Source organism: Lissotriton helveticus, chromosome 12, assembly GCF_964261635.1.
Source record: "Lissotriton helveticus chromosome 12, aLisHel1.1, whole genome shotgun sequence".
In the NCBI taxonomy this organism is placed as follows: domain Eukaryota; kingdom Metazoa; phylum Chordata; class Amphibia; order Caudata; family Salamandridae; genus Lissotriton; species Lissotriton helveticus.
Window position 1 is genome coordinate 138,998,521 of NC_136073.1, and position 14,696 is coordinate 139,013,216.

The following is a 14,696-nucleotide window of genomic DNA, read 5'->3' on the forward strand; positions in this document are numbered from 1 at the left end:
CCACTCTTCCACACATCCATCCATTCAATCCTCCATCCAACAATTTACACTTTCACCCATCCAGCCATCCTTTCACTTACTCATTCATCCACCCAGTCACTCATCCGTTCACCCATTCAACATTGCACACATCCATCCACGCATCCATCCTTCCTGCTCTACATCCTCCCTTTCATTCATGTATGCATTCTTTGACTAATCCATCTTTAGGTTCTTCTTTTCACTCATCCATGCACAAATTTGCCCATCCATTCTGCCAATAATTCATCCATGTTTTCACTCATCCATCTATCCATCCTCCATTTCACTCTCCATTCCCCTTTCACTTAGACACCCATCCTTCTATCCACCCTTCACCCATCCACCCACTCATCCATTTACTCATCCACTCATGAATTCATCCATTAACAACTCATCCACACTTAGTCTCTTCTATCCATCCTTTTACTCTTCTACCCTCCTCACTCACTCATCCATCCTTACATCCACACTTTCACTCATCCATCTATCTATTCATTCATCCTTTCACTTATCAATACATCAATGCATCCATAATTTCTCTCATCCATCCACTGACTGATCCATCAGCCTCCCTTTCATTGATCCATCCACCATTTCACTAATGCATCCACCTGATTTTACACATCCATCTACACTTCCACCCATAAAAAAATCTATTTATTCTCATCCATCCTTCCACTCATGCATCCATCCATCTTTTCTCTCATTATCCATTCACCCTTCACTCATTATCCATCCACCCTTTCACTCATCTATCCATCCTTTCACTCATCCATCCACCCTTTTACCCATACATCCACCGTTTCACACATACATCTATGTATTTACTCTTTCTCTCATCCATCCTTCCACTCATTCACTCATCTATCCATCCTTTCCCTCATCATTCCATTCACCCCTTCACTCATCCATTCGTACTTTCACTAATCCATCCAGCGATGGCTTCCTTGTATAACACATTTTGTCTGCAAAATGTCTGTAATACACATTAAATATAAACGAAAAAAAAAAACTATTTACAAGATTGTGTTTAAAAATTAATCTAAGTCATGAGGGCAAAACTCTGTAGAACAGAGCAGGCTCTTTCACCCCACACCTCCCCTTTACTCCCACCCCCTTTGAAAGGCTGGGGCCCTGGGCCAGAGTCCACTTTGCAGATGCCTTAAAAGTTCTCTGAAAAAGTAGAGCTAACTCTCCCAGGAGGGGGTTAATTCACAGCGCTGAAATGCTTCAGCTGCAGTGGGAGGCAAGGGGTCCAGGCGCGGTTCGTCCATTGGGGCGTGGGGGCGTAGCCCCCCTGCCCGACGCCGCCCGCAGCTCCCTCATGACAATCATGTCAATGAATCAACATGACGTCAGACCGCCGGGCGGGCGTCATGTTGATTCATTGACATGTTTTTACGGACGGCAACACAAGTACGCATGCGTGGGGACGGAGGGTGAATTTTTACCCGTGCCCACGCATGCGCAATTGTGTTTTGGCGGCGTTGCGCATGCCCATCAGGAGCCCTAATGGGCGTGCTGCGGGCGAGAGGGTACCTGTGCCCCTGGCGCCAGGATTGGCCAGGGGCGCTGTGAGCCTGTGACGTGTGCGGGACCGGCAGCAAGGTAAGAGTGTGTGTTTTTCGGTGTTCCAGTAAACTAGCTTGCACAAATGACTTGAGATAGTTCAGTGTGTTAATGACGGATGGATGCAGGATGGGTGGGTGGATGCATGAATGATGTATGTATGGATGCATGCATGCATGATGGGTGGATGCATGATGGATGGATGGGTGGATGCATGAATGAATGATGTATGGATGCAGGGTGGGTGGGTGGATGGATGGGTGGATCCATGAATAATGTATGGATGTATGGATGGATGCATGGATGCATGGATGCATGAATGATGTATGGATGGATGCATGATGGATGGGTGGATGGATGGATGGATGGATGGATGCATGCATGAATGATGTATGGATGGATGCATGGGTGCATGCATGATGGGTGGATGGGTGGATGCATGAATGATGTATGGATGTATGGATGGATGCATGGATGCATGCATCATGGGTGGATGCATGATGGATGGGTGGATGTATGATGGATGGGTGGATGGATGGATGCATGAATGATGGGTGGATGGATGGATGGATGCATGAATGATGTATGGATGGATGCATGCACGGATGCATGCATGATGGGTGGATGCATATTGGATGGATGGATGGGTGGATGGATGGGTGGGTGGGTGAATGAATGATGTATGGATGCAGGGTGGGTGGGTGGATGGATGGGTGGATGCATGAATGATGTATGGATGGATGGATGGATGAACGCATGGATGCATGAATGATGTATGGATGGATGCATGATGGATGGGTGGATGGATGGATTGGTGGGTGCATGAATGAATGATGTATGGATGCAGGATGGGTGGGTGGATGGATGGGTGGATGGATGGATGCATGCATGAATGATGTATGGATGGATGCATGGATGCATGCATGATGGGTGGATGCATGATGGATGGATGGGTGGATGGATGGATGGGTGGGTGCCTGAATGAATTATGTATGGATGCAGGATGGTTGGGTGGATGGATGGGTGGATGCATGAATGATATATGGATGGATGCATGCATGATGGGTGGATGCATGATGGATGGATGGGTGGATGCATGAATGAATGATGTATGGATGCAGGGTGGGTGGGTGGATGGATGGGTGGATGCATGAATGATGTATGGATGTATGGATGGATGCATGGATGCATGCATGATGGGTGGATGCATGATGGATGGGTGGATGCATGTTGGATGGATGGATGCATGAATGATGTATGGATGGATGCATGCGTGGATGCATGCATGATGGGTGGATGCATGATGGATGGATGGGTGGATGGATGGGTGGGTGGGTGAATGAATGATGTATGGATGCAGGATGGGTGGGTGGATGTATGGGTGGATGTATGAATGATGTATGGATGCATGCATGCATGATGAAGGGATGCATGATGGATGGATGGGTGGATGCATGAATGAATGATGTATGGATGCAGGGTGGGTAGGTGGATAGATGGGTGGATGCATGAATGATGTATGGATGGATGCAAGGTGGTTCGGGCTGCGCTCGATCGCTGCGGTGCAATATGCAAATTAGTTTACGCCCTCCACTTTCAAATGTCACCAGCCGCCCCTGAAGGGGTCTCCTTTACTAAAACTGAAAGCGTGTCTAACTTTTTGAAAGGCGAAACCGTTGCATTGTAAATGCTTGTTACAGCTGTGTGCGGGTCTCGCGGCCACCCGCATCTGTGAGGGTCTCGTATCTCAAACCTGAGCAAAGAGAGTAGTGCAAGGGTTTCACGTGACTGTCAGAGTTTATAAAGCTGCGAGTTATAATGAGCGAGAAACTTCCAGTGCAGCCCTTATAATTATGCATAATTTGTGATTTTCGCAGATTACATTTCTGATACAATAAAAGCCAGCGTCCCTGGGTGGGCTTGAACCACCAACCTTACGGTTAACAGCCGAACGCGCTAACCGATTGCGCCACAGAGACGAGCTGCACACTTTTACCCCATCTTCTGTCTGGAAACCTCCATGTACACGAAGTGCTCCATAGTTGGAGAGGTTACGTAAACGCAGATTTCGAGTACTGTGTTTTGTAAACCAAAGTACGATGAACGGAGAATACACACTTCTCCATTCTAGAGACATGTTGACATAGTGTAAAGGACAGCATCGAGCACGCTGGAAAATACAATAAATAGTTTAATCCACACACCGCCTAGAAGCCTCACATTCTAGTGCAGCTCTTTCCGAAGAATACCCTGGCAGAATAATCCCACTTTCCAAAACAGCTGTTTTTACTGATCACGCTTCTTTTTTTCTAAAGTGCTGATTGAGGGGAGAGGTGTGGCGCCGCGGCCAGGGCGACTGACGCTGGAACCTGGGGACCATGGTTCGATCCCCGGCTCCGGCGGCAGGTTAGCCCAGCACCATGTGACTCTACTTAATCTTCCCGACGGCCCCCAGCGCCTAGAGCCCCTTTCGATTGTGCGCATTACAAATGTGGACTTTGATTATTTAATTGAATCTTGTACTATTCTATTGATTTTCGTTTTTCTTGTGTGATGTGGAATTTGATGAAGGCTTCACCCCTCTGGCTTTGAGGCCCCTCATTGTTGGGGTGTGTGTGGGTCGAGGGGGGTGTATAAGCTTATGGCAGAGGAGGGAATTGTGTTTTGTGTTTTTTTGCAACAATCTTGACACCTGCAGCGCTGACAGGCGCCTCCATCACTGATCATAAAGAACCGAACGAGTGAGCGCTGCTTGTCCTCTGAGAGGATTAAACAAGAGGGGAGCAAAGTGTGGGACAGTGGGGGCCCCACAGTGTCTTGCGACTGCGCCTAACACACATTATGCTATTTAGGAAACAGTTTCTCCTCGTTAGTGCCAGCTTAGCATCTGAACACAGCAACGCATAAAAGACAGGTGACCAGTGAAACCACATAAGGCACTTTATAAAGTATGTTTGATTTATTTTACCTAGAGTATTTTTATTGTTGCAGTTATATTGTGCAGCAGATGGTGTTATATGTGACAAGTGTAGCAAAGACACAATTATACGGAAAAATCAGATGTTTCCAAACCACATAGTTTCCATGCCAAAATGTAATGATTAAAAGGAGAACCGTAGTCGGCAGGATTCGAACCTGCGCGGGGAGACCCCAATGGATATCTAGTCCATCGCCTTAACCACTCGGCCACGACTACTTACGTGAAGAGTGGATACAATCACTGAACTCATCCATATGATGGCTGTGGTGCGGTTTCTAGTATGATGTACAACAAGACTGTGTAGGAAGGGAGGCGCAGCAATAATGGGCCACACAGCACAACATCCAGTTTGGAAAGTTATGAGCTGTGGACCAGAGAGAAGCACACCAGAAGGTGCAGCAGGGGTCCATGTATATGAAAGTGGGGGAGGCTGATGGGGGGGGGGGAGAGAGAGTACAGTGAAAAGGGTACAGGAAGGGAAGGGTTAAGGATTGACAGCCCAGTGAGTGATAGTGTGTGGTATTGATTAAGCTCGGGTGTGAGAAGAACCTGCAGAACATTGAGCATGCGCAGTGCTTCTGAGGCGAGACCAGTAACTTTATGGGCAATTGTGGCAGGAGGGAGGGTATGTTGTGTGAATCTATCCTTCAATCCATCTTTTCTGGGGAGTGATGGGTGTGAAGTTCTTGTTAGTGAAGTGTGTTCAGTGCAGCTCATTAAATAATATCCGTGTTCTTTGGTGACGCTCCCCGGTATGTGCGAGTTGGTGCAGGATTATCTGAGCGCCTCAATGTCTTGGCCTGAAACTATGCGGCTGCCCGCGGCCCACGCAGGGGGCCACCATAAAAGGGCCGCCCCTTTAGTGGCATTAGGCACGTCCCCACCAGCCCTTTCTAGTGCGGGACTTCAGGAGGAGTCCCCTCCTTACCTGGCGCTCCAAGCATGTCATTTCCCGCGCGCCCTGGAGTGGGGAAGGTATTCAGGCCTCCCCCCTCCCTTTTGGGTCCTCTGTGGTTTCTGGCACGCCATCTCCCACCCTACTGCTTACCCGGCGTGGGACTGGCAGGCGAAGTGCAGAGGGCGTTGTATTGTTTTTTCTTTGTTATTGCAGGTGGAGTTACAGGGTGATCTGGAAGCATGATGGGTACAGAAGTGTACCTCTGCAAGAGTACAATAGGGGTGCCAGAGCCAAATCCCTGGAACCTTGTGGGAGGGTCCTGGAACAATTATGTTGGCGCCCCATTAGTCCTGCGGGCGGTTGTGGGCCTGAACAACAAGAGGCTTGCCTTGCTATGCTCCACCCTGAAAGGGGCTTGAGTAATAAGGGACCAATGTGTCACATGATCCAGTAAGGGGATCACCCCCATAAGGGTGGATGTATGTCAGTACAACGCGATCATTTTGATTGCGGTACTTTACAACGCGGTTTTCACAATGCAAGTCATTACAACGACTTGCATTGGAGGGTGCTGGATTGAGGATTAATTTAATTTAATTTTCTATTCCAACTCTAGCCCACGTAACAGTAGGGAAGGTGTTGGAATAGAAAATCAAACTACTCCTTAAGCAAGAGCGCTATCCAGTGCAAGTCGTAGTGATGACTTGCGTTGTAATGGCTGCATCGTAAAGGTCGCGCGGTGTAAACACCGCGTTGTAAAGGATGTTTCCCATAAGGGTAGTGCTGATTGGGTTCTCCACAGTGCTTGGCTCATCAGGCGGGCAGGGCAGCATAGGTTGGTACAGCTGCCTGCCCTTGGATCCCCCGTAAGATAACCCACCATATTTGCATACTTTTGTATGGAAGAAAACCACAGCAATATTTTCTCCAAACAAAAGTTGTGTTGTGTATTCATTTATGCATGCCTACTCTGTTGTGGTGTGTGGGACGTGTTGCCTATAATGGTACTAAGAAGGGGTAGTAATGGCCTGTATGTATGCCTCTTGAATTAATCCGTACACAGGAACAACCTATAATTTCGCAAATAGAATCTCTTGGGGAAGTGTATGCTTCTTACGATGCCTCGTAATACATGTTTCATAAAGGCCAGTTAGCTCAGTCAGTTAGTTAGAGCCTGGAGCTAATAACGCCAAGGCCTTATTCTGACTGCTGTTTTTCATAATTAAATTTGAAAAGTCGTGCATTACAGGACAAGGCTGTTAAAAACACTGTATAGGGTTCTTGTTTAGCCTTTTACAAAAAGCAAAAAGGTGGATATGCTATCTCGATCTGCACATCACCATATGTACATAGGTCATGAAAATTGCAAAGTCACTCTCCATCCATTTAGTACTGGGTGCTATAACGCTGCCAAATACTCATCCACCTAGATTATTACACTTTTGGATCTCCAAAGTAGTCTGAATCCAAATCCACCTCACAAGCACTGTAGCACACCAAAGCAAAGTCACTGTAGAAGATCCTTGAGCAGTTCAATCATGATAAATGCAAAAGATTCACAATTGTTAAGTCCAATGCAAATGTGGACTTTATGGCACAGAAAACTCCACATAGTGATCCAAATCAACGTCGAAAGTTCAGTAATCAATCTTTATTCCAAATGCACACAGAATCCGACGCGCGTTTCACCCGGCAGGGCTTCCTCAAGGCTTCTAGAATTAATTATTAGTTCTTTGATATAATCAGTCGGTCTTTTGTGGAACACCTGTCTTTGTTAAGATCATTTCTTTAAGATGCAAATATATAATATGATAGGCGTAGTGACAAATCAAATCACTATCAATTATAGCTTGTGTGTTCTGATCAATTCTGAAGTAAGAGGTTCATAAATCCCAGGACCATGTTAAGTCCTCACTACTGTCCACGTCCCGACAGCTTGTCCCCATATTCGACTCGCCTCTGCTTTGCTTTGGTGTGCTACAGTGCTTGTAAGGTGGATTTGTTCTTTAGGCTGTTGTTTATTCTGGTAATTTACTGATCTCTGGTGGCTGATATTTGTACCAGAATCAGGGTGGGTATTGCTAGCGCCATGTAAGGGGCCCTGCGGGCTAACAGCCCCCCTCTTTCTAAGATACCCGCTTCCACCATGTTTTCATGGACCTTTCAAAGTGCCCTTTTTGAAGCGCTGTTTGAACCGGGGACGCGTCACTAAAGGTGACACTTTCTCTCCGATAGTGGCGGTTCCTCAGCTTATCGGTGGGCTGTCCAGAGGTCACGAGAGGTAAAGGAAAAGCACATGGGTTATGTAGGCATAAGGAAATTATCTTGTATATATTGGTGACCTTTAAATCATTGTAGTCTCATTCAGTTTAACGTAAGCATTGTGCTCTTGTTAGATCTGGGGGTCTCTAGTTGGCAATGGTATTCACCTTTGTCCAAACAGGGACCCTTACTTCTAAGTCAGGATGAGGGTATTATACCCCTAAATGACCCCTGCTCACCCCCTTGGTAGCTTGGCACGAACAGACAGGCTTATCTCAGAGGCAGTGTGTTAAGCATTTGTGAATATACACAGTAATACAGTAATACAGTGAAAACACTACAGATGGAAACAACACAGGTTTTTATGAAAATAAGTATTCTTTATATAGACTTAACACATGACCAAAAAATGACAAAAAATCCACAATACGGTACTTACGATTGACTTAAAGATGGTAAAAGTTGCTTAGTTCAAGTTGGTGATAAATGCTACAAAGTTCTCAACAAAGTACCTGGATGCGTAACGCAAAATGAACAAAAGGCTCGCAAACGGAGAGATGCGTTGGTTGCTTGAACCGGGGGAGGTGATGCGTCGCGCTTCAATGCTTGCGCGGAGTAGGGGATGCGTTGTGATCCTTACCGGTGCGGGGATGATACGTAGGTTCCCGGGTTGCAATCTGGCTGCGATGCGGAAGATGGCGCCTCGATGCGATGCGATAATCCGGGTGCAATGTGAGAAGATGGCACCCTTGATGCGACGATGTGATGATGATGCGTAGATGCCCTGGCAGCCTTGTGATGACTTTGCACTTTGGAGCCGCGACAGGCCCTGCGACCCGCTCCTCCGATGATGCGATGGCGACTCTCTCGATGGCGTCACGCTTCTCCGGTGATGCGACAGCAGGCAGCTTTCAATGAAGACACGCTTCCTGGGAGATGAGGCGGCAGCACGCTTCTCCGGCGATGCGATGATTTCAGCTGCGGAGGCGTCACACTTCTTCTCTTTGCGACGCGCTTCTAGCGCCCAGGCATCTGCAGTAGAATTCCCAGCAAGGAGGTTCAGAGGGGAGCTGGAGATGAAGTCTTTTGTCCCTGAGACTTCAGCAGGAGGCAAGCACAATTTCAAGCCCTTGGAGAACATTCTGTAGATGATGAAAGTCCTTAAAAAGTTCCTTCTCCTTTCCCTTGGCAATAAAGAAACCACTGTAGGCCAACCCAGCAAACAGCACACTGGCAGAGGGGCAGTCCAAATTCCTACAGCTTCCGTGGTTCTTCTCCATGGCAAATGGTTTCTTGTTCACAGAAGTGATCTAAAGTTTTGGGTCTGAGTCCCAATATTTATACTACTTTTCTCTTTGTTCTCTGAAGGCAGAGAGGTGTTTGCCCAGTCCAAACCAGTAATTGAGCACTTTGTTTACACAACTCCTTCTTTCCTTTCATAGTGCAGGGAAGAAACATCAGACGCCCCACGGGAGGGGGAGCCAGCATTGTGGAGGGAAAGCAGCCATGGAGCACTTTGTTGACATGATTCCTTCTCTTTTTCACAGTGCAGGGCAGAGACATCAGCCGCACCCCAGGAAGTGGAGCCAGAATCCTAGAGGGAAGGCCCAGCCCTATTCAGGTCCCAGGTGCAACTCCTCCCTCTCATCTAGATGCAGATCTCCCTATTCACTACTAGGCTGACTCATTCTGTCTCTTGGAACCCCCCAGTCCTGTCATTCAAACTCCAGACAAGGAATACACAACCTAGCAAAGGCAGGCTTTGGATAGTAGACAAGAAAATACCTACTTTCTAAAAGTGGTATTTTCAAACACAGAATGTTAAAACCAACTTTACTAAAATATGTATTTTATCATTCTGAGATCAGGCACAGTAAATTCGAATTTCTACCATGTTCCCTAAGTCAGTTAGGATTATAAAATGTAATAATCTAACTGCCCATTCTGGCCTATGGAGAACAGATAGCCTTGCAATAGTGACAAACGAAAATGGCTGTAATTCACTATTAGGACATGTGACACACACCAAAGCATATTCTACCTTATACTTACAATGCACCCTGCCCTTGGGCCTACCATAGGGGTGTCTGATATGAAGAAAAGGGAAGGTTTAGGGACTGGCAAGTGGATGCACTGGCCAAGTCGACATGGCAGTCAAAGACTGCACACAGGCCTTTGCAATGGCAAGCCTGAGGCACACTTTACAAGCTGCTTCTGTGGGTGGCACAAACAGTGCTGCAAGTCCACCAGCAGCATTTGATTTACAAGCCCTGGGCACACATGGTGCACTGTACTAGGGTCTGACAAGTAAATGAAATAACCCAATCATTGAATCACTAATTAGTACATCAATTTAACATAGGGAGCACTTGCACTGTGGAACTGAATAGCAATGCTACAGTGCCCAAAGCATATAACCAGCAAAAACATATCAAAAACAGATGAGGCAATCAGTAAAATTGGAACGGAGACTCATGCCAATAATGCCAGGTCTAACAGCTCTTCACACACCAGTGTAAACTTTCCAAAATAAATACAGATAAGCACGTATAATAATATACATTTTCCGTGATCCTCTTTGTAATTTTTCCATTCCATTATCAGGTTTTCTTCCCTATTTTCTTGTTGGTAGCAACTAGAAAATACCAAAGAGACAGAAAAATATGCACTGATGCATAGTTACACCAGACACAGTGTGGGTTCAGAACCATAAAAGGCCTGTGGTTTATTTGGTTATAGTGCCTGTCTAGTAAACAAGAGATTCCTGAGTTCAAATCTCAGCAGTGTCTGGTATATTGTTTGATAAAATACTCAATGTCTGCATACCCAGTCACTCCATGTGTGCACAATGCTCCTCCTTCGAAGCTAAAGATGTTTTTGGGGTTTAAATGCCAATTTATTTTACCACCAACCACTAATGTATTACATTTTTAAAGCCAATCAGTGTGGGTGTGAAGTGAAAATACTTTTTTAAGGTGCACTCGCATCAAAGTACAAGCTGGGCAGCAGTAATGTAAGCTTCAAACAACAGGAGCAGCACAGGCAGCACCAGTGTAACCTTCCATTACAGATACTGCTACTGAACGGACAGAGGAGGGTCACGCTTCAGTGTCTCAAGAACAGGCACTGCACAGGCAGCAGCAGTGTAAACTTAGCTTTACAGTACAGATGGTTACAGCACAGGCAGCAGCGTTGCAAGCTTTGCTTACATGGTATGTCTATGAGTAGGCCAAAAGTGACGTTGGGGTGCAGAGGGAGCAGTAATAAAACCAGCATTAAACGGAAGTACTTTTACAAGTGGACAGTGTGCACAGCAGAAGCAAGGCCTTGTGTGGAGAGTTGGGCACATGTCCAAAGGGCTCCTTTAGAATAACATGTGTGAACAGTTACTACCCACTTTAGAGACTAGTTTAGCATATTGTGACCCAAGCCTGGAACCCCCTAAAGTGTTGTGCCTAGTTCTGTAGAGTCCCCTTAGGGTATTTTGTCAAGTAATAATAACAATAATAATAATAATATCACTTATAAATCGCTTGGTTACACTAACTGGTGTATCTCTGTGACGAGACCACTCTTCCGAAAAGGGATAAGGTGCAGGGCATGGAAACAAGGGGAGAAGGCGCAACAGGAAAACCTAAAGCTGGAAAAGCCAGGTTTTTAATCTTTTCAGTAAGAGGTTCTCCAATGACTCAGCGCAGAGAAAAAAAGCAGTGCATTCCAGGTTTTAGCTACCACATAGCAGAATGAGTGCACACCCATTCTTGATTTGGACTTTGGGAATTTTAACTTTGTATTTTAACGCAAAATACAGATGCGTTTCATGTTGCAAAAACACTCATCTCAGCTCAGGAAGAGCAGCTGAGGAGGGGTCAGGAACCTCAATAACTTGACAGGGACCATGGTTCATAGTTAAGTGTATAGAGAAACTTGGGTCAGAAAATCCCTTTAATCCAAGAGTACAGTGTAGCTAGCTTGGCATCAGCCCAGTGGGGGCAAGGGGGATCTGTTCCCAGTCTATTTAATGTAGCTGATGAGGATAGGATGACCCATTTCCCAAGTGTGACCCCTTGGCTAAGACACTAGCCACCTTCTAAGGCAGGAGGGTTATGCAATGTTTGATTTAATCCAGAATAGTGCACTGTGGGGAATTTTGCAGTGAGACAAACAGAATGTGTTGCAAAAGTGGGAAGACTTGCCCTTAAGAACTTGTTTTTCATTGGTTGCAGTGTGTCCAAGAGTCTTCTTTTCTTTCTTCTTTGAATACTTTATTTGGTATAAAAAAAAAAACATACAAAGTGCATTATTTTTAAAAAAAGCAAATCATTACAATTAGTCAGTATTACATGATAAAATGGGAGTATATATAAACAATCAGAAAATGAGTATTTCATATCTAAAAGCCCGGTTGAGAATAGTTTATACAGTAAAAAGAATCCTGGGCCATTTTAGTGCAGCAAACCCTTCTATCACAAGAGGAAATCGGAAACAACTATTCATCGCCTCTAGTGTTCCTTAGTCTCACAGCAGATCTCAAGAAGTTTACCATACTAAACAATGTTAGAGGATCCGCTGAGAGTTTCAAAAACAGTAGAGCCACCTTTGCCTGGTTGAATCTGGCTTCCCTTAAAAGTGGTGTTAAAAACATTGTCCTGGGGTACTCATAAAAGGGACATATTAAAACGAAGTGAAGAGTGTCCTGCGGAGACCGCTGGTCGCAGCCGTAGGATCCCTTTGTGTCCATATCTAGTGTGTACCCTGCTGGAACTGATAAAATGTGGTGCAAGTGATTCAGCCTGAATCTGGTCATTAGGAATCTGTCATGTTTATTGTACATATTAGACAGATAAAATTGCATTCCTGGGGTTGATTTGGTTAGCAAGTGGGCTCTCACCGAGGATTTCATTAGTTCTCTATCCTCCCTTTCCGAAGCTATTTGCCTTGTGTATTCCATCTTTATGATACCCTTGTCTTTGTGTCTGAGTGTAACAGGTTCCTCAAAATACTTAACGTAGGCCAGCCCTTTCAAGGTATCCCTTACATATTTAAGCCAAGGTATCGTTAATCCCCTATCCAGGGCAATGCAGTCCGTTAGTATTTGCCTGCTTAGAGTGGCCTCAGGATTCGTCCATATTTTAATCCAACAGGTTATGGGTTTGAGTCTTAGCCTGTCGCTTATATTAGAGAGGCCTAACTCCTCGTGAACAATATGGGAAGGTGTGCTTTGTGGTACCAGCAGAACCCTTCTCAGGAATTTGTTTTCCTCATTTTGGAGCAACGAGATATCTCTAAAACCCCAAACCTCGCTTCCATACAAGGTCCTAGCACAACATACTGATGTGTACAGGTGTGTGATTTCCTTTGGTGACCAACGGCCTAATCTTTTAGCAAAATTCATGATTGATCCCACCGAGCAAATTTGGGATCTACATTTATCATTAATCAATGTTTTAAAACTAAGGTGATTGTCAAATAAAATCCCTAGATAATTAAAAGCCTGCACTTTTTCTAGATTGTGAGTCCCGATTGTAAAAAAATACAATTCTTGGACGGTCTTTTCCCTGTTTCCATAATATAGGTTTTAGTAAGGTTGGGTGTTAGGTCTATATCCTCCATGAAGCTGACAAAGCCATCAATGAGGGACTGTAGTCCCCGGGCTGTGCGGGCCAGGAGTACCGCGTCATCCGCATATAGTAGGACCGATATACCTCTCCTACCTATACGCAGACAGTCCACCCCTAGGTCTCCTAGCGCCTTGTCCAGACCATTTATGTATAATGTGAATAGAAAAGGTGCCAGGATACATCCCTGCCTCACACCTCTTGAACAAGGGAAGAGATTAGTTGTACTCCCCTCATCGTTAAATCTGACCTGTGCAGCAGTGTTCTGATGGAGCACTCTCAAGATATTTATCGAGCTGCCCCAAACATTCCCACAGTTTCCTCCGGTTCACCCGGTCGAAAGCTGCCGTCAGGTCCATAAAGGCAAAGTACACCGTCCCCTTACTTGCCACGGTGTACTTGGCCACCAGGTGGTATAGATTAAGGCATTGGTCTGTTGTGGATCGGCTATTTCAAAACCCGTACTGTGTGTCAGAAACGATATCATGTTCCTCCGCCCAGTCTGTCAGCCGGTTAAGAATAACCCTTCCCAGGACTTTCACAGTCACGTCTATTAGCGAGATCGGGCGGAAACATTGTGGGTCGCTCCTATTTCCCTTTTTAAAAATCGGGACTATAGTGGCCAAGGACCATGACCTAGGCATCTCTACATCCGCTTCTGTATTAATAACTCTTGTGAGTATGAGGCCCAAAGGTCTGTCTGGCTCTTAAAGACATCTGGTGGGATCCTGTCGGGGCCTGGAGCCTTGTTACAGGTCAGCCCGTCTATTCCTGCTTTGATCTCTTTCAGGGAGAAGATGATCTTCGTACTACTTGTGTTTACTACTTCTTGGCTCATTGAATCTTCCGAGCCAGCAAAATTATACGGCCTTTAAAGGGCGCCTCCCACAATTCCGGGAGGATATGACAGGCCTCCTTTGAAATATTTGATTCCTGGAAGCAAGGATCGTTGATTACTCTCCAGAATTTGTTTGTATCACTGCGCTCTGCTGCATCTTTTAGAGTCTCCCATGCCTGATTCTGAAGCCTAATCTTTCGCATCTTAGTGGCCCTTTTATAATGTGCCCTACACTCCACCACTTTACTCTTATTTTTGGGGATGGTTGTAAGTGCTAGCTTAAGTTCTCTCTGAGCCAGCGTGCATTCATGGTCAAACCATCTAGGGAGTAGTGGGTCAGGTTTCATCTTTTTGCCCCTAAGTAATCCGTCGATGTGCTGCGCTGTACACTCAAATGCGCTGATGAGAACAGTTCCCTCCACACCTGGGTCTAAGCATTTCCAAATCTGGTTTTCCGACTTGGCGAGTAGCGTTCTGTAGAACTCTTCCCCATTTATGTTCTTCCATCTC

General features: G+C 45.7%; 2 non-coding genes across 2 annotated transcripts; both read right to left on the reverse strand.

Annotated features, from left to right (window-relative positions):
* Positions 1-3,495: 3,495 nt before the first annotated feature.
* TRNAN-GUU (transfer RNA asparagine (anticodon GUU)) lies at positions 3,496-3,569 on the reverse strand. Its single transcript has one exon. It is a non-coding gene; the product is annotated as a tRNA-Asn (tRNA).
* A 1,135-nt stretch (positions 3,570-4,704) lies between these two features.
* Positions 4,705-4,786, reverse strand: TRNAS-AGA (transfer RNA serine (anticodon AGA)). The gene has a single exon. It is a non-coding gene; the product is annotated as a tRNA-Ser (tRNA).
* Between the last annotated feature and the right edge of the window lie 9,910 nt (positions 4,787-14,696).